The sequence below is a fragment of the Panthera pardus genome, unplaced genomic scaffold (genome assembly GCF_024362965.1).
Source record: "Panthera pardus isolate Hobbes unplaced genomic scaffold, ASM2436296v1 HiC_scaffold_3, whole genome shotgun sequence".
Classification (NCBI taxonomy): domain Eukaryota; kingdom Metazoa; phylum Chordata; class Mammalia; order Carnivora; family Felidae; genus Panthera; species Panthera pardus.
This window is the reverse complement of record NW_026526876.1, coordinates 17,960,172-17,979,323: the sequence shown is the minus strand read 5'-3', so window position 1 is coordinate 17,979,323 and position 19,152 is coordinate 17,960,172. Positions and strand designations below refer to the sequence as shown.

General features: G+C 41.3%; 1 protein-coding gene across 5 annotated transcripts in view; it reads right to left on the bottom strand.

The window, feature by feature from the left end:
* The window catches only part of RNF157 (ring finger protein 157), an 81,991-nt gene that overhangs the window by 60,980 nt on the left and 1,859 nt on the right, over positions 1-19,152 (bottom strand). The window contains exon 1 of one of the 5 annotated variants that reach the window (XM_019466129.2): positions 15,082-15,224. The exons of the other annotated variants lie outside the window; for them this stretch is intronic. The gene's annotated coding sequence lies outside the window, so the exon portion shown is untranslated. Of the gene's footprint in view, positions 1-15,081; positions 15,225-19,152 lie in introns of those variants that run through there. 5 annotated transcript variants of the gene reach the window in all.

The following is a 19,152-nucleotide window of genomic DNA, read 5'->3' as shown; positions in this document are numbered from 1 at the left end:
CCCACCAAAACTGAAAAATACAAAGTGTATCTATCTGCAGTGACAGTGCAATTCGTCATTTGGGAAAGCTTCATTATCAATTATTTACGTCTCACACTTGCAAGCCCTATTTTCCAAGTGCATAATTTATAGAGGGGGGAGGGGCCGAGTTGCCCTAAGTAGAAGCTGCCACCTCAAACAGTTGAAGTCATTTGCTGTTGAACCTTAGCAAAATCTATTTTCTGTACGTTAGAGACTATATATTTATCATCCATTCGCTGAAATTTTAAAAGTTAAAGATTTTGGGGCGCCCGGCTGGCTCGATCGGTAGAGCGTGCGAGTCTTGATCTCTGGTCAGGAGTTCGAGCCCCACGTTGGGGAAAGAAATGACTTAAATAAATAAATACCATAAGATAAATAAAAAGTTAGAGGTGTCACACGCAGGGATGGCTTGCCCGAGTCACGAATAAAGAATGGAGAGAGGAAGGTTTGGTGTCTGGAACTGGGACACGCTGAGTTTCCAGCACCTGTGAACAGTCAGGTGAGGGATGTAGGGACAAAGAAATCCAGATAACCCACTTACAGATGGTAGTGATTACCCTGGCAAGAGAAGAGCACTGATGTCTTGGGGGGTAAAGGGCTAAAGATGGTGACAGGGTCCTTTCGGAAATGCCTTTTTTTTTTTTTTTTTGCCATAATATTAAAAGAGAAGAAATTACCAAGAAAGTAGGGTACAGCTAGCTGTGCTTTTGCCTTACATTAAAAATCAAGAGCACAAATATACACAGATTTAAAATTAGGGTCAATATTTCACAGGTGAAGAAAGGACTTCTGCATTTCAGTAGAAGAGTCGACGTAAAATTCCTTTAAAAAGATGATCTCCGGGGGCGCCTGGGTGGCTCAGTGAATTGAGCGTCCGACTCTCGGTTTTGGCTCAGGTCGTGATCTCACAGTTTGTGGGACTGAGCCCCGCACTGGACTCTGTGCTGACAGTACTCTCTCCCTCTCTCTCTCTGCTCCTCCCCCCAACCCGTGTGCATACACGCGCGCGCACTTTCTCTCTCCGTCTCAAAAATAAATAAACTTAAAAAAAAAAAGATGATCTCCCTTGGTGCACTTAAAATACAAATACCTTCTCTGTTAAAAAATCATAATAATGAGCTTAAAGCAACCAAAAATTTGCTCGTTCCTTTCTTTGAAACGGACCCCTGTAATCACTTGTCCTAGTTCGACGGGCAAGAAAGAGCAAATCTGCCGTCTGCGGCCTGGATAAAGCTTTCTGTCTGTCTGTCTGCCCAGCTGTCTAAAGGGACATATCAGCGCACAGTCATGTGCCGCTACCACATCAGCAGACGGTAACGGTCTCTGAAAACGATGCCTGTTGGCGTAGTTGTGCACAGTTTCACTTTTCAGCATGAACTACACTCTAAAATCAGAAATGGTAGGGGGGAAAGAACTGTACTCGAATACTTTGCCTGTTTGCTAACAGGAACACGTATGACTAATGGATAAACTGCAAGCTTTTCATTATGAGTTAGCTAGAATTTCTTAATCAGAACTCGTATTCAAATTCTTTGTGGGCTTGAAGAAGGTATATCTTGTGGTAATCATTTTACGCGATAGACGTGTGTCATATCATCGCTTTGTACACCTTAAACTTATACGACGTTTTATGTCAATTATATCTCAGTAAAGGGGGAAAAAGAAGACACATCATACACGGATCTCCAACATTATATTTAAAACACAGCACGAGTGGGAGGGAGAAGGGGGAAATGGTGTTTAATGGGTACAGAGTTTCTGTTTTGTAAGAAGAAAAAGTTCTAGAGATCTTAACACTACTGAATTGTACACTTGAAAGCGGTTGAGATAATAAATTTAATGCTACATAATTTCCACTACGGTAAAGAAAAAAATAACAATAAGGTTTGGTCCAGAATGGCCAACACTAATTCAAGTTCAGGATTAAAGGAAACAAATATTAAAGAAAAAAAGGCATCCAGGCAAAAAAGCAAAACTATTTCTAAGGGAAGAAAATTACACTAGCACTGTTCCTCCAGATCAGGGCTGTCCAATAAAAATATAACACAAGCCCCCTACATAATTTTTAAATTATCGAATAGCCGCATTTTTTAAAAAGCAAAATTAATTTTATCCCAATATTGGATATCCCAATATCCCAATAGATCCAAAATGTTTTATCAACATGCAAACCAGTATAAAATTATTAACAAGCTATTTACATTCTTTTTTTTTTAAGTATGGAGTCTTCAAAATCTGGCACATATTTCCTACTGTTTACGGTGCATCTCATTTTGGACTGGCCAGGTTTGGTTTTTTTTAATGTTTATGTATGCATTTTGAGAGAGTGAACGAACAAGCAGGGGAGGTGCAGAGAGAGGGAGAGAGAGAGAGAATTCCAAGCAGGCTCCACACCATCGGCACAGAGCTGACATGGGGTCATGAGATCATGAGCGGAGCTGAAACCAAGAGTCAGACGCTCAACCAACCGAGTCACTCAGGCGCCCTTGAACTTGCCACATTTCAAGTGTTCTACGGCTACGTGAAGCCAGTGGCTGCCACAGTAGAGAGCACAGCTGCAGACACTATTCCTCATCCTCTGATTTCATCTTTGTCACTATCAACACTTTCTGGCTCTACAAAAACTTCAGAGTAATTCCAAAGGAACTTGTATAGTACCGAAGGAATCCTACCCTATCAAAGACAACTTTTGAACCAAGAGCTCAAATCAGTAAATTGACTTCAACTGTCCACAAAGAAAAATACAACTCTTTGTTCCTTATGTGAAGAAGAGAAAAACCTCAGTTTTTCTGAGAAAACTGGTTTTCTGGTTTTCAGAAAAACCAAAGAGAAAAACCTCAGTTACAATTCACTATCTTAAACAATTTGCCCAATGAATTTAAGCTATTGGGCCATATTCCTAACATCACAGTGAAATTAAATATTGCTCAATTGATTCCATAATTTACATCTGATCCAATGAGACATTCTGATATATGCCACCAAACTGCTATGAACTATAACATCACACAATAAAGAACAATTAGACCCACTTCCCATTTTCCTACAACTCTGTATGCCTTTTATAAGATATACATATATCAAATCATCACATTGTTCACCTTAATCATTATGGGTACCCTATATATTAACAAAAACTCTAATTTCAAAAAAAAGGGGGGAGCTGGCTGGCTCAGTCCCTAGAGTATGTGACTCTTGAGTCAGGGTTGTAAATTTGAGCCCACGTTGGGGGTAGAGATTAATGAAAACTAAAATGTAAAAAAATAAAAACTGAGCCCGGGTGGCTCAGTCTGTTCAGCGTCGGACTTCGGCTCAGGTCATGATCTCACAGTTTGGCAATTCGAGCCCGGCATCAGGCTCTGTGCTGACAGCTCAGAGCCTGGAGCCTGTTTAGGATTCTCCCTTTCTCTCTGCTCCTCCCCCACTTGTGCACAATGTCTCTGTCTCTGTCTCTCTCTCAAAAATAAAAAATAAACATTAATAAAAAAGATTTTAAAAAATAAATAAGAACTTTTCTTTCCAAATCCATGAAATTACTGAAATATGTCTGCCTACAGAAACCAGGCGTAGGAAAAAAACCCCAACTGCTTAGGCCTCTAAGTAATGGCACATTGCAAATCAAAGATTTTAAACTCAAGTCATGGAAACTTTATATTTTATAAAACAAACAAAACTCAAAGATGAGCAAGCAAAAAATTTTGATAATTTATGTGGAGTAAATGATAAAGGAAAATGTATTTGGGATTTTAGCCCCTATCTTAGGCTAAGTGGGAGTTTTTACTGCAAGATTTATAAACAATCTTCCCTTCTTTTTGCATTTTGAATGATGTCACATAAAACAACTATTCTGCCTATAAGTGAAAAATATTAATCTTCAACTTAATGGAGGTGTATGCTTGATTATTGCAAAAAAATGGAATTATATTTAAAAATAACTTTAGGGGTGCCTGGGTGGCTCAAGGTTAAGCATCAGATTTCGACTCAGGTCATGATCTCCCAGTTCATGAGTACAAACTCCTCATCCGGCTCTCTACTGTCAGTGCAAAGCTGGCTTCAGAGCCTCTGTCCTCCTGTCTCTGCCCCTCCCCCATTCTCTCTCTCTCTCTCTCTCTCTCTCCCTCTTTCAAAAATGAATAAACATTTAAAAAAGTAAATAAAGGGGCGCCTGGGTGGCTCAGTCAGTTAAGTGCCCGACTTCGGCTCAGGTCATGATCTCAGGTTTGTGAGTTCGAGCCCCACATCTGGCTCTGTGCTGACAGCTCAGAGCCTGGAGCCTGCTTCGGATTCTATGTCTCTCTCTGCCCCTCCCCTGCTCGCTCCCTGTCTGTCTGTCTCTCTCTCTCAAAAATAAATAAACATTAAACATAAATAAATAAATAAAATAAAAATAAAAAAGTAAATAAAATAAATTAAAATAACTTTAAAAATAAAATAATAACTTTATACAAAATTTAAATATCAGAAAATTGGCTATAGGAATCCTATTAGGTTTCCATGTATTTGAAAAAGCTTCATCTACACAATATTTAAATAATATACTTTAAGCTTTTGGTCACAAAAATGAAAAAACAGTAACAAAATTTTTTCAAACATCTCTATTCGACTCAATTCTTTAAAAAAAAAATTTTTTTTAATGTTTATTTATTTTTGAGAGAGAGAGAGAGACAGATTGTGAGTAGGGGAGGGGCAGAGAGAGAGGGAGACAAGGAACCCGAAGCAGACTCAGGGGTCGGAACTGTCAGCACAGAGCCTGATGCGCTGCGAGCCGTGAGATCATGACCTGAGCCGACTAATGCTGTTCACTCAATTCTAATGCCACAGCACTACTTTTGTTATTTATGCTTTTATTCATTTAAAAAATTACAAAGGGCACCTGGCTGACTTAGCAGGTGGAACGCAGCGACTCTGGATCTTGGGGTTAGGAGTTCAAGCTCCATGTTTGGTGTAGAGATTACTTAAAATAAAGCCTTTTTTAAAATTACACAAGTAAAACATATCCTTTGCAAAAAATAAAAAACAAAAATACACAGAAGCGCGTAATTTAAAAAGTGATAATCCAACCCGATTATCCGTTCTGTGAGATGTAACTCCGCTATTAAGAATTGGTTTGTGGCCTTCCAGATTTTCCTACACAGATGTAAACACATTCGGATTTTCTGTTTTACTTTGTCTTTTAATTTAATTGGAATATACACGTATCGATCTGCAAGGTTTTTTTTGTTTTTTGGGTTTTTTTGCCTATCGCACTCTATGCATCTTTCCATGTCTGCCCTTATAAATCAAACTCAAGGGGTACCTGGGTGGCTCAGTCGGTTAAGTGTCCGACTTCAGCTTAGGCCATGATCTTGCGGTTTGTGAGTTTGAGCCCCACATCGGGCTCTGTGCTGACGGCTCAGAGCCTGGAGCCTGCTTCGGATTCTGTGTCTCTCTCTCTCTCTCTCTGCCCCTCCCATGTTCATGCTCTGTCTCTCTGTGTCTCTCAATAATAAATAAACGTTAAAAAATTTTTTTAAAAAATCAAACTCATTATTATTATGACCACGTTATAATACCTCATAATAATAACCTCAATGTAACAACCCCATATCGAGGACTCACTCTATACCAGCACTGTACTAACAAGTAGCACATAGGTTATTCCTCACAACAACCATATAAGGTAGGCGGTACAAATTTTTTATTTTGCAGAAGAGACGGTAAATGCACAGAGAGGGTAAGTAATTTGTCCAGGATCACACAGCTAGTAAGAGGCAGTGTCAGGGGGTGCCTGGGTGACTCAGTCGGTTAAGCGTCCGACTTCAGCTCAGGTCACGATCTCACGGTCCCTGAGTTCGAGCCCCGCGTCGGGCTCTGGGCTGATGGCTCAGAGCCTGGAGCCTGCTTCTGATTCTGTGTCTTCCTCTCTCTCTGCCCCTCCCCCGTTCATGCTCTGTCTCTCTCTGTCCCCAAAATAAATAAACGTTAAAAAAAAAAAATTAAAAAAAAAAAGAGGCAGTGTCAGGTCCCAAACCCAGCTATTTTTATTACAGAGTTCCCATTGAATGCCCAGATTTAATGAACTGGTTCCCTACTGATAAACATTCTCTACTTTCTAGTTTACATTGCTTGCATGCTTTTTTTTTTCCCTCCTGGGTATTGTTGTTGTTGCTATTTGATCTGGAATTTGTCCTTATAGACTGTGTGGGATAAGGGGTTAGTCTTTTTTTTTTTTTTCCCCAAACGGGAAACTTTACTAACACCATTTATTGAATATTCCATTACCCCCACTAAACTGAAAATCTATTTTTATCATGCTATATATATATACCTAGCTCCAGACTCTATTCTATTCCGAACGAGCACAATGAAGTGTTTTTGTTTGAGTACAATATAGTTTTGCTTTGTTTTTTAGTAGGCTCCATGCCCAACGTGGGGCCCAAACTCACAACCCTGAGATTGAGAGTCGCATACTCTACTGACGGAGCAGGCCAGGTGCCCCTGAGTACAATATAGTTTTAACAACTGTAGCTTTCCAGGATTTAGAGCAAGGCGCACATCGACAGAGCCAAGCCTTCCCCCCGTTTTCAAGGTACCAAACCTGACTCTTCCACTTTGCGACATCCCCTCAAAACCCTTCAACGTCACAAAAGCTTCACCACCTTGGGGTGCCGGGGTGGCTCAGTGGGCTAACCGTGTGACTCTTAACTTTGAGTCAGATCACGATCTCACAGTTCTTGAGTCTGAGCCCCACGTCTGGCTCTGTGCTGACAGTGCAGAGCCTACTTGGGATTCTCTCTCTCTCCCCCTCTCTCTCAAAATCAATCAATAAACAAATCCTTAAAGAAAAAAACAAAAACAAAAAACCAAAGTTTCAACACCTTCCAACTTCCCTATATTTCTATCCACACATTCTTCCGATCTCAAGAAGGTAGCCCTTTCCCCATTCCAAGGTTAACTTCTCCGCTTGAGTTCCCATTCCCAACCGCCTCTCCCTCCTGATGAGACCTCATCAGCAACCTCCCTCTTTCTCAATATTGCTATTCCTCTGTCCACCATCTTTTTACTTGCCTTGCGCTGAAAGCATATTCTGGTCTCCCCAACTTAAAAAGCAAACACAAAAAGAGTTTCATCTGCCATGCCTCAAAATCCGCCCCCTGGGCCCGCATCCGTGATTCCTGCCTGCTCCCACCCACATCCAGTAACTCCGAAGCTCTTACAGTGGTTTCCGCTGCTCTAAATTCTTCCCTGCAACACCAGCGGGCCAAGTCTGTTCTCACACTTCCTTCACCCTTATGAACGCTCAGAAGACTTCCACACTCATTTCTGAGGCTCCTTGTCCCTTGGCTCCCCAAGCCCTCCCGGTCCTGAATCTCGTCTTACCTACCACTTGTTCCACGCTTTTGTGCAGCCCACAAACGCGGAAGTGTCTCTAAGAGCTCAGGTCTCTCCTTTTCTTTCATTCTTTCTCCCTCTCTCTTCCCCATAGAATCAAAGCAGAGGCTCTGACTTAAGGCACACGTGAATTTGCTCCTGGTGCCACCTTCTACCACTGTATGGCCTAGGACAACTTATTTAACTTTTTTGAGCTTTTGTTTATTTGTAAAACGGATAGTAACACCTCTTTCAAAGGACTGTTGTCAGGCCCAGGGAGCAATCAATACACACGGGCTCCTCCTTTCCCATAACGCGACTCCCAAACATTTTCCTCTGATCCTTCCTTGGAGTTTCAGCCCAAATCTTTAACCACCTGCCGTATCTTTTCATCCGGGTAACCCCTCTTTGCTTCAAGTTCAATGAATCACCTTTATTGCTGGGAGGAGGGGGAATAAAGAGCATTTTATCTCAGGAGCTGTCAGCACAACTCCTCTGGGTGAAGGCACAATCTTTTTTTTTTTTTTTGGAATATACCTTAATGAGCTTCTGAGAATGAAGAACAACACACCAAGGGTCCGTGTCCTTTTGTTACTGGTTGCAACTCAAACTGTCTTGTGACTTTTCTTCTCAGGAGAAAGGGTGAGAAGAAGAGTCAAAAAGGCAGAGAAATGACAGGATGAGAAAGGCTGGGGCTGGGGAACCTAAGAGCCAGTAAAACTCCGTAGCTGAAGTTCGGTTTAGGGCGATGCTGCTTGCTACTCCTTTGTATTTCTGCGACGTAAACCCCAACTTCATTGCCCTCCGCAGACCTTTAGCAGAATCTATACTTTGTTGGGGGTTTTTTATGTTTATTAATGTATCTTTGAGAGAGAGTTGAGCGAGTGCTCGTGAGCACAAACATGCATGTGAGCAGGGGAGGGGCAGAGAGGAGAGAAAATCCCAAGCAGCTCCAAGTTGCCGGCGCAGAGCCTGACTCGGGAGGGATCGATCCCACACGACCCGGGAGATCATGACCTGAGCAGAGACAAAGAGTCCGATGCTTAACCGACTGAGCCACCCAGGCGCCCCAGAACCTACGCTTTCAGGGTTTTCTGTGAACGGAATTTTTTGGAGAAACTGAAGAATGGACTGAAGTCACATTTACTGTGGGGCAAAGACAGCAAGCTGGAGCCCCGGAGCCAACATGACTGTACCACGGGACATGCAGGAATTCGCAGAAATCTTGGAAGCAGCATTAGAAGTCTACACTCTATGATTTGGGGGGGTTGGGGGGGGTTCTGTCTAATTCTTCTAGATTCTAAGGAGCAGTAAAGCCCTGGATGACATTTGGAACTCACTTTAAAATTCTTTATTTTTTATTTTTGAGAGAGACAGAGAGGCAGAGAGAAAGGGAGACACAGAATCCAAAGCAGGCTCCAGGGGCTCGAACTCATATCATGACGTGAGCTGAAGTTGGACATCTAACCGACCGAGCCACCCAGGCGGCCCGTTTGGCACTCACTTGAAAAGCAGTGTCTTCCCCAGATTCTCAATTTCTGTCAATGGTGCTCACTTCTCTGGTCACCCAGCCTAAAAATGTCATAGTCATCAAAACCACAAAAACAGTGAACGTGTGCTTGGTGCCAAGCATCCTTGTCAAGACCTCAGCCCTTTCCAAGTTCGATTACAGTGGATTATCAGGTTATACTTCCCTAGCAAATCTCCATGCTTCTGGGTCTTTTTCTCCCTACAACCTATACCTCTAAGAGATAAATCTTCCTAAGAACACCACCTGGCTCCTCTCTCTTTTGGCTCCTACCCCCCTCCCAAATTTTATTCCACGCTATCTTTCTACTAGAATTCCCTGCCTCAACCAACTAATCTATTCGCTATTCTCTAAATCCATCAAGAATACTGGCAAGTACACCTGAAACTAATACAACACTAGATGTTAACTGGCATTAAAACAAAAACTTATAAAGGCCAAAACCAAACCAAACCAAACCAAAACAAAACCAAAACAAAGCACACCAGCAAACTTCCAGGCCATTACTAACACTGTTCTCCCTCTTGGGCTATTTGAGCGTTCTACCCTGCCTTCGATGCGTTCAGAACCATTGCTTTCTAGAACTCTACCCTTACTGATCAAGCTCTTTTCTGTATTTTACTCCCTTGGCAGAAACCCCTGTGTAGTTACTTTTAACAGCTTTACTGAGGTATACTATACATCACATAAAATTCACCCATCATGGGGCACCTGGGTGGCTCAGTCGGTCAAGCGGCCGACTTCGGCTCAGGTCATGATCTCACGGTTCGTGGGTTCGAGCCCCGGGTCGGGCTCTGTGCTGCCGGCTCGGAGCCTGGAGCCTCCTTCGGATTCTGTGTCTCCTTCTCTCTCTGCCCCTCCCCAACTTGTGCCCTGTCTCTATCAAAAATAAATAAATGTAAAAAATAAATTTTTTTTTTAATTCACCCATCGTACATTTTAATGACTTTGGTAACTATCACCACCATCCGCTTGAAAACATTTCCACCACGCCCAAAATGTTCCCTCGTGCCCGTTTACAACGAAGTCCCACTCCCTTCCCCAGGCTTAGGCAAACACTGCTGTTTTCTAGCTCTATAAATTTGCCTTTTCTAGCCATTTCGTATAAATGGACTCACACAATATACGGTCTTAAATCTGGTTTCTAGCACTTAGCACAATGTTTTCGAGGTTAATCCGTGTAGTGCAGCATATATCACTAGTTCATTCCTTTAAATTGCCGAATAGCATTTCATTGTACGAATTTATCTCATTTTATTAATCCATTCACCAGCTGATGAACATTTGGATTACTTCCCATTTCTTGCCTCTTCATAGATACAATGCTGCTATGGACATGCACATACGTGTCTGTGTGTGAATCTTCTGGACACATTCGTTGAGAGTGGAATTCTAGATCATAAGGTAACTTTATGTTCACTCCCAAACTCTTCCAAAGTGGCTGCTACCATTTTACATTCCTTTCAGAGACGTACTAGGATTCCATTTCCATGCATTCCCACTAACACTTGAGATCTTTCTCTTTTTTTTTGACATCGTCTTTCTTATTGTAGCTCTCCTAGTGGTTGTGAACTGCTATCTCCTTGTGGTGTTGTTTTTTTTTTTTTAATTTTTTGTTTATTTATTTATTTTTGAGAAAGAGACAGAAAATGAGTGGAGGAGGGGCAGAGAGAGAGGGAAAGAGAGAATCCCAAGCAGGCTCCGCACTGTCAGCACGGAGCCCAATGTGAGGCTTGAACTCACAAACCTCGAGATCATGACTTGAGCGGAAAGCAAGAGTCAGAGGCTTAATCGGTTGAGCCACCCAGGTGCCCCTCATTGTGGTTTTGACTGTATTTTCCTAACGACTACAGGTAGTGAGCATCATTCTATGGGTTTATTAGCCATTCCTATATCTTCTTTGGGGACATACCTATTCAACTCGCTTGTCCATTTTTAAATTGGGTCGTCTTAACACTGTTGTTAGGGACGCCTGGGTGGCTCGGTTGGTTGACTGTATGACTCCAGCTCAGGTCATGATCTCACCGTTTGTGAGCTGGAGACCCGCATCAGTCTCTGTGCTGACGGCTTGGAGCCTGGAGCCTGCTTCAGGTTCTGTGTCTCCCTCTCTCTCCATCCCTCCCCACCCACGCTCTGTCTCTGTCTCTCTCAAAAATAAACATTAAAAATAAATAAATAAATAAATAAATAAATAAATAAATAAATACTGAGTTGTTAAAGTTCTTGGTATATTCTAGATGCAAATCCTTTATCCATGTGTTCTGCAAATATTTTCATTCAGAAGATGGCTTGTCTTTTCATCTATCTTAATGTTTTCTGAAACAGAAACATGTTTAATTTTGGAGAAATCCAATTTATCAGTTTTTTCTCTTCTGGATAGTGTTTTTGGTGCTGTATCAAAGAACTCTTTCCCTAATCTGAGTCAAATAAATAATTTCTCCTGTATCTATATCTTCTTTTAGGGGTTTTACAGCTTTAGTTCTTACATTTAGGTCCATTTTTCTAAACAGCTTTATTGACATATAATTCATACACCTTACAATTCACCTATTTAAAGTACACTATCCAGCAGCTTTTTCATCTATTCACAGAGTTCTGCAACTATTCACCATGATCCTATTAGTGGACATTTTCATTATCCCAAAAAGAAACCCATTAGCAGTCACTCCCCATTTCCCCCCCCCCCCAGTCACTGACACTCACTAATCTACTTTCTGTCTCAATGGATTTGTCTTTTGCAGACATTACGAATAAATGGGATTATTCGATGTATACCATTTTGCATCTGGCTTTTCACTTAACATGAATGTTTTCAAGGTTCATCATGGTGCAGCAAATACCCTGTTATTGCCAAATAAAGTCCCATTGGGTGGACTTGTCACATTTTATCAGTTGTTCCATTTGCCAGTTGACGGACGTTTGGGTTATTTCCACCTTTTAGCTATTACGAAAAATGCTGTCACGAACATTCACGTACATATTTTGGTGTGGATTTTCCCCATTTTTCTTGGGCATATATATACCTATGAATGGAATTGCTGAGTCATTTAAGGAACTGTCAAACCGTTTTCCAAAGCAACTGTGCTATTTTACATTTCTACCAGGAGGGTACCAGAATTTTAATTTCTCTACATCCTCACCAACACTTATTATTTCTTATATTGATTATAGCCACCCTAGTGGTTGTGAAGTGGTATCTAACTGTAGCTTTGATTTGCATTTCCCTAATGGCTAATGATGCTGTTTTCATGTGCTTATTTTCCATTTATGTATCTTTTTTTGGAGGAATGTCTATCAAGACCTTTGTTCCTTTTTTAAGGTTTGTCTTTTTCTTTTTTTCTTAATTTTTTTAATGTTTTATTTATTTTTGAGAGAGAGACAGAGCATGAGCAGGGGAGGGGCAGGGGAGAGGGAGACAGAATCCACAAAGCAGGCTCCAGGCTCTGAGCTGTCAGCACAGAGCCTGACATGGGGCTTGAACTCACAAACCGCGAGATCATGACCTGAGCCAAAGTCAGAATGCTTAACCAACTGAGCCACCCAGGCGCCCCAGGTTCTTTTTCTTATTGAACTGTACAAGTTCTTTATATATTCTTGATACAAATCCCTTAACATATATATGAATTGCAAATATTTTCTCCCATTCTGTGACTTGTGTCTTCATTCTATGATCCATTCTGAGTTAATTTTTGGTGATGTAAGAAAGAGTTTAAGTTTATTGTTACTATTATTTTTTGCTTGTCATTATCCAAATGTCCCAGCACCATTTGTTGAAAAAAACCATTCTTTTCCTGTTGATAGGTCTTGGTACTTTTGTCAAAATCAACTGACCATGAACATAAGGTTTTATTTCTGCCTTAAAATTCTGTTCCATTGATCTATATGACTTTTGTTGTGCCAATACCACACTGTGGTTTTATAGTAATTTTTTAAATTGGGTAGTGCAAGTCCTTTAACTTTGTTAGTCTTTCTTTCTTTCTTTCTTTCTCTCTCTCTCTCTCTCTCTCTCTCTCCCTCCCTCCCTCCCTCCCTCCTTTCCTCCCTCTCTTCTTCCCTTCCTTTTTTTAAGATTTTTCAGGGCACCTGGGTGGCTCAGTTGGTTGAGCATCCAACTCTTGATTTTGGCTCAGGTCATGATCCCAGAGTCACGGGATCGAGCCCTGCATCAGGCTCTGTGCTGAGTGCAGAGTCTACTTAAGACTCTATGTCTCCCTCTGTCTCTGCCCCTACTCCACTCGTGCTCCGCCTCCCTCTATCTCTCTCTCAAAAAGAAATGTTAAACAAAAAAAATTAAAAAGAGAAAAAGAATCAGTTGGTCAATTTCTTTAGAAAAAGTTTGTTGGGATTTTGACTAAATTTTTAGATCAATTTGGAGAATATCGGCATCTTGACAATACTGAGTTTTCCAACATGAAGTGTTTAATTACTTAGATCTTTTAAAACTTCTTTAGTTAAAGCATCAATCTCGGTAACATTGTAGAATTTTCAGTGTACAACTTTTTTACTTTTTTTTTTAAAGTTTATTTATTTATTTTGAGCCACAGTGTGTGCAAAAGTGTGCAAGAGTGAGCAGGGGAGGGGCAGAGAGGGAGAGAGAATTCCAAGCAAGCTCTGCGCTGCCAGCACAAAGCCTGAACCAGGGCTCAAACTCATGAAACCCTGAGATTATAACCTGAACCAAAACCAAGTGTCAGACACTTAACTGAATGAGCCACCCAGAAACTCGAGGATGAATTGCTTTCTTTCTTTCTTTTAAAAAAAAAAATTTTTTTTTTAATGTTTATTTATTTTTGAGAGAGAGACAGAGTACAAGATGGGCAGAGGCAGAGAGAGAGGCACAGAATCTAAAGTAGGCTCCAGGCTCTAAGCTGTCAGCACAGAGCCTGATGCTGGGCTCGAACCCACGAACCACAAGATCATGACCTGAGCCAAAATCCGACACTCAACCAACAGAGCCAGCCCGGTGCCCCAGCTTTCTTAATTTCATTTTCAGATCATTCCTTGCGTGTAAAAATGCAATTGATTTTTATATATTGGTCTTGTATGTGCAATCTTCCTAACTCATTTATTGATGGTAGTAGTTGTGTGTGTGTGTGTGTGGAATCCTTGGTACTTTCTCATACAGGATCGTATCACCTGTGAACAGAGTTTTACTTCTTCCTTTACATTCTGGGTGCCTTAAAAAAAATTTTTTTTAATACGTACGTGTGTTTATTTTGCCACACTAGTCCGAATCTCCAATCAACACTAAATGACAAAAGCAGACATCCTTGCCTTGTTCCTGATCTTAGCAGGAAAGCATTCTGTATTTCATCATTAAGTACGATATGAGCTGCGGGCTTTTCAGAGATGCCCTTTATCAAGTTGAGGAAGTTCCCTTCTATTCCCAGTTGGCTGAGTGTTCCTCATCTTGAAAAAGTTGGATTTGTCGCGTTTTATCTCCATTTATTGAAATAATCATGTAGTTTTTATTTTTTATTCTACTAACATGATATATTAACATTAACTGATTTTCAGATATTAAACTAACCCTGCATTCCTGGGATATATACCTCAGTTGGTGACGGTAGTCTGTATTCTTACTTACCTCTGTATGCCTGCATTCCACCTCTGACAGTAGATTATAAGCACTGAAATTCTGGAAGAAGCATAATTTTTAAATAATGATTTCTAAAGGTTATAACTTTTAGATTTTTTTTTTTTTTAAATAGGTTGTGGGGCACCTGGGTGGCTCAGTCAGTTAAGCCTCCAACTCTTTAGTTTTCAGAGGCTTGGTTTCGGGTCAGGTCATGATCTTGCAGTCTGTGAGTTCGAGCCACATCTGCACTGTCAGCACAGAGCCTGCTTGGGATTCTCTCTCTCTTCTTCTCTCTGACCCTTCCCTGCTCATGCTCACTCTCGCTCTCTCTCTCAAAATAAATAAATAAGCTTAAAGAAAAATTTTTTTTAAAAAAGAGGTTTTCACAGCACAAGTACTCTTTCATCAACTAAAACCTCGAGCTTAGCACCTACTTCACAAGAATAATTAGTTAAAATAGGAAGCCACTATAGTTGTAAATTTTATGTGTCTTGGCTGGGCTATCATGCCCAGCTGTTTATCCAAACGTTAATCTAGATGTTGCTGTGATGGTATTTTGTAGATGTAATTAACATTTACAATTAGTTGACTTTAAAGAAATTACCTTGATAATGTGGATGGGCCTCATCCAATCAGTGGAGGACTGTAAGAGCAAAAACCGAGGTTCCCCAGAGAAGAAGGAATTCTGTCTTAAGACTGAAAGAGAAATCCTGCCGGAGTTTCCAGTCTGCTAGCTTGCTCTACAGATTTCAGACTCATGACTACATCAATTCCTGTCTGTTTCCAGCTTGCTGGCGGGCCTTATAAATTTTAGACTTGCCAGCTCCCACAATCACAGAAGACAAGTCCTTAAAATAAAAAGCAAACATAAAAAATAAATCTTTTTATTTTAAGGAACATACATATATTTTTTAAATATACATATATCTCCTATTGGTTCCGTTTCTTTGGAGAATCCTGACTGATACTGCCACCAAATAGCTTGTGTTGTTAATACTCCCTTCTGTGACCCATATCATGAATTCCAAAGTTGATTTGAGAGCTATCCTGCTGCTTGCCAAAGGAATCAAAATCACTGAGCACAAGGATCAGAATCTATATACTGGTGCACAGTACAATGCATGATACATACCAGGTGCTCAGTAAAGGTACATAAATGGTAATAAACAGAAAGAGAAAACATGCTAAAGAACAAAAGGATACAACCACCATCATATAAGGAAATCAAAGGCCCTAAATCTTAGAACAAAATCGAGAAGTAAAAGAAATCGGTCTGCTTTTAATGAAGTATAAATAAAACAAAAACACTGGAGGTTTCAGGGGCACCTGGGTGGCTCAACTGAGTGTCTGTCTGACTCTTGATTTCAGCTCGGGTCATGATCCTACAGTCAGGGGATTCTCTCCATCTTTCCCTCTGCCCCTCTCTCATACTCTTTCTGTCTCTCAAATAAAAAATAGAAAATTAAAAAAATTAACAATAAATACTGGAGGTTTCAAGAGGAAAATCACTACATTTTAAGTGTTTGAAAAATAATGCTGGCATTTGAACTCTTGACCTTGATGACCATCATTAAATGGAGGAACGTTTAGGTTTTTTATGGTATTCGGTGTATTTACTATGAATTTCAGATTACTTTCTTTTTTTAATGTTTATTGCGGGGGAGGGGCAAAGAGAGAGAGAGCCTATCAGAAGTGGCCTCTATGCTGACAGAGTTCATGACCTGAGCTGAAGTCAGTTGCTTAACCGACCGAGCCACCAGGCACCCCAAGGAACTTACTTAATTTTAAAGTTATCAAACGGTCCCAGAACTGAACAATTCTTTATTTTGTGGTGAGTTACAGATTTTAAACTCCTTGGCTTCGAAACTAATATTAAATTGATGTTCCTAAAAACTAAGAGAAATTGTTATAACTATTTCACAGACAAGAGGCGTTATCCATGCTTAAAAAACTGCTCTTGGGGCACCTGCGTGGCTCAGTCGGTTGAGCATCTGACTTGATTTTGGCTGAGGTCGGGATCACAGGGTTGTGGGACTGAGCGCTGCTTCTGGTTCCACACTCAGTGTAGAGCCTACTTGGGATTCTCTCTCTCTCTCTGCCTCTCCCCTGCCCACACTTGCATGCTCTCTCTCTAGCTCAAAATAAATAAACATTTAAAAAATAAATAAAATCTTTGGGGTGTCTGGGTGGCTCGGTTGGTTAAGCATCTGACTTTGGCTCAGGTCACGATTTCACGGTTTATGGGTTCAAGCCCCACATCCAGCCCTGCGCTGACAGCAAGCAGTCTGGAGCCTGCTTCAGATTCTGTGTCTTCCTCTCTCCCTCTGCTCCTCCCCGTCTTGTGCTCTTTCTTTCCAAAATAAATAAATAAACAAACATTAAAAATGTATACAAAATAAATAATAAATAAAATCTCTACAAAAAAAAGGTTTAAAAAAAAAGGTGCAGAACAGCCTAAATAGCATGTTATGCTTGTATTCGCACAAGAAACTGGAAGAATTCCAAAGAAACCAAAAATGGTTACACAGGGATGGGAGGAGGTGTATGGGGAGAAACCAGGTGATGAACAGAGCAGTGAGAACAAGACTTTCACTTTATGGCTTTTCATTCTTTTAAACTTTGAATCATGTAACTTAGATTACTTATTCAAAAAATAATTATAAAACAATTTAGGCTATCTCTCTCTAAAAAAAGAAACTTAATTTTTTAAAGAAACTTCAGTTTCAACATGAAATCAGCTGTTTCCAGTAATTTCTAAAAAAAATTTTTAGGGGCGCCTGGGTGGCTCAGTTGGTTAAGCGACCGACTTCGGCTCAGGCCATGATCTCGCAATTTGTGAGTTCGAGCCCTGCGTCGGGCTCTGTGCTGACAGCTCAGAGCCTGGAGCCTACTTCAGATTCTGTGTTTCCCCCTCTCTCTACCCTTCCCCTGCTCACGCTCTGTGTCTCTCTGTCTCTCAGAGCGTTAATAAACGCTAAAAAAAAATTTTAAATTATTTTAATATTTACTTTTGAGACAGAGAGCGAGAGACACAGAGCACAAGGGGAGGGGGGGCAGAGAGAGGGAGACACAGATTCCAAAGCAGCTCAAGGCTCTGAGCTGTCAGCACAGAGCCCAACACGGGGCTCGAACCCACAATCATGACCCGCGCTGAAGTCGGATGCTTAACCGACTGAGCCGCCCAAGCGCCCCTGTTCTCAGTAATTTCTAAATGTTTCTATTCCAATGAGCGTACAAAACTAAGAGGTTCCTCTAAAGACACAAACAAAAGAAAGCAATTTCTGCCAGGCACTGTAACTATCATCACAGGGCCAGATGACACAGTTGCTTTCTGAAACTCTTCCACGGGCAGCAGAGTCTGAGACTTTCCAGGGAGTCAGGGCACGGTCTCAGTTTAGCTGGTCACCTGGAGAAAGCCGACTCTGTTATCTGCTTTGTCCTACTATCAGTACTGAAGATAAGAAGGCTTAAAATCAACCCAGTCTGATTCCTCAACAAGGACGGGCCTTTGAGTTCTGTTTCAGTCCTGATGCAGAGCAGCCTCCTTTCCACAAGTCAATTCCTTTGCGAAAGGCAGAGGCTGATGGCTTAGAAAGAAGTGCCCTAACTTGATGGGTGACCTGGCCAGACTAATTTACGTCTCTGGACTTCCACTTTCTTACCACCCACATGAGTGGGTCTTGGGCCAAATTCTCTCAAAGGTCCCTTTTCAGGTCTACAATACTATCCTCCCCATAAAAAGCCAAGTCAGGGAGCGCCTGGGTGGCTCAGTCGGTTAAGCGTCTGACTTCGGCTCAGGTCACGATCTCGCGGTATGTGAGTTCGAGCCCCGTGTCGGGCTCTGTGCTGACAGTTCAGAGCCTGGAGCCTGTTTCAGATTCTGTGTCTCCCTCTCTCTGACCCTCCCCCGTTCATGCTCTGTCTCTCTCTGTCTCAAAAATAAATAAATGTTAAAAAAAAAATTAAAAAAAAAAAACAAAAAAAAAGCCAAGTCAGTTTAAAGATCAGATGAAGGGTGGGAAATGTCTCCAGACTAGAGCATAAATGCAAGTTCATGGAAATTCTCAAGTCCACAAAGATGTGCTGGCTGGGACATGAATGTTCTGGTTCTTATCTTCTGTGTTTTATCTTCAACACAAATAATTTGGCCCTTTTGCTGTAAAGATTTCTCACATATATAAGTTCCAATTAGAAATGAGCTACGAATGGGGCGCCTGGGTGGCTCAGTCGGTTGAGCGTCCGACTTCAGCTCAGGTCACAATCTTGCGGTCTGTGAGTTCGAGCCCCGTGTCAGGCTCTGGGCTGATGGCCCAGAGCCTGGAGCCTGCTTCCGATTCTGTGTCTCCCTCTCTCTCTGCCCCTCCCCCATTCATGCTGTCTTAAAAATAAATAAATGTAAAAAAAAAAATTAAAAAAAAAAAAAGAAATGAGCTACGACTACTTAGCACTTTTAAAAGACTGGTGGAGTGGAGAGGATTATTTCAGACTGTCAGCACAAAGTGTGTTGCATAAGGAAAGTTTTAGTTTGGGGATACCTAGGTGGCTCAACTGGCTGAGTGCCTGACTTCGGCTCAGGCCATGATCTCCCAGTTCGTGAGATCGAGTCCCGAGACGGGCTCTTCACTGACAATGTGGAGCCTGCTTGGGATTCTCTCTCTGCTCCCCCCCACCCCCC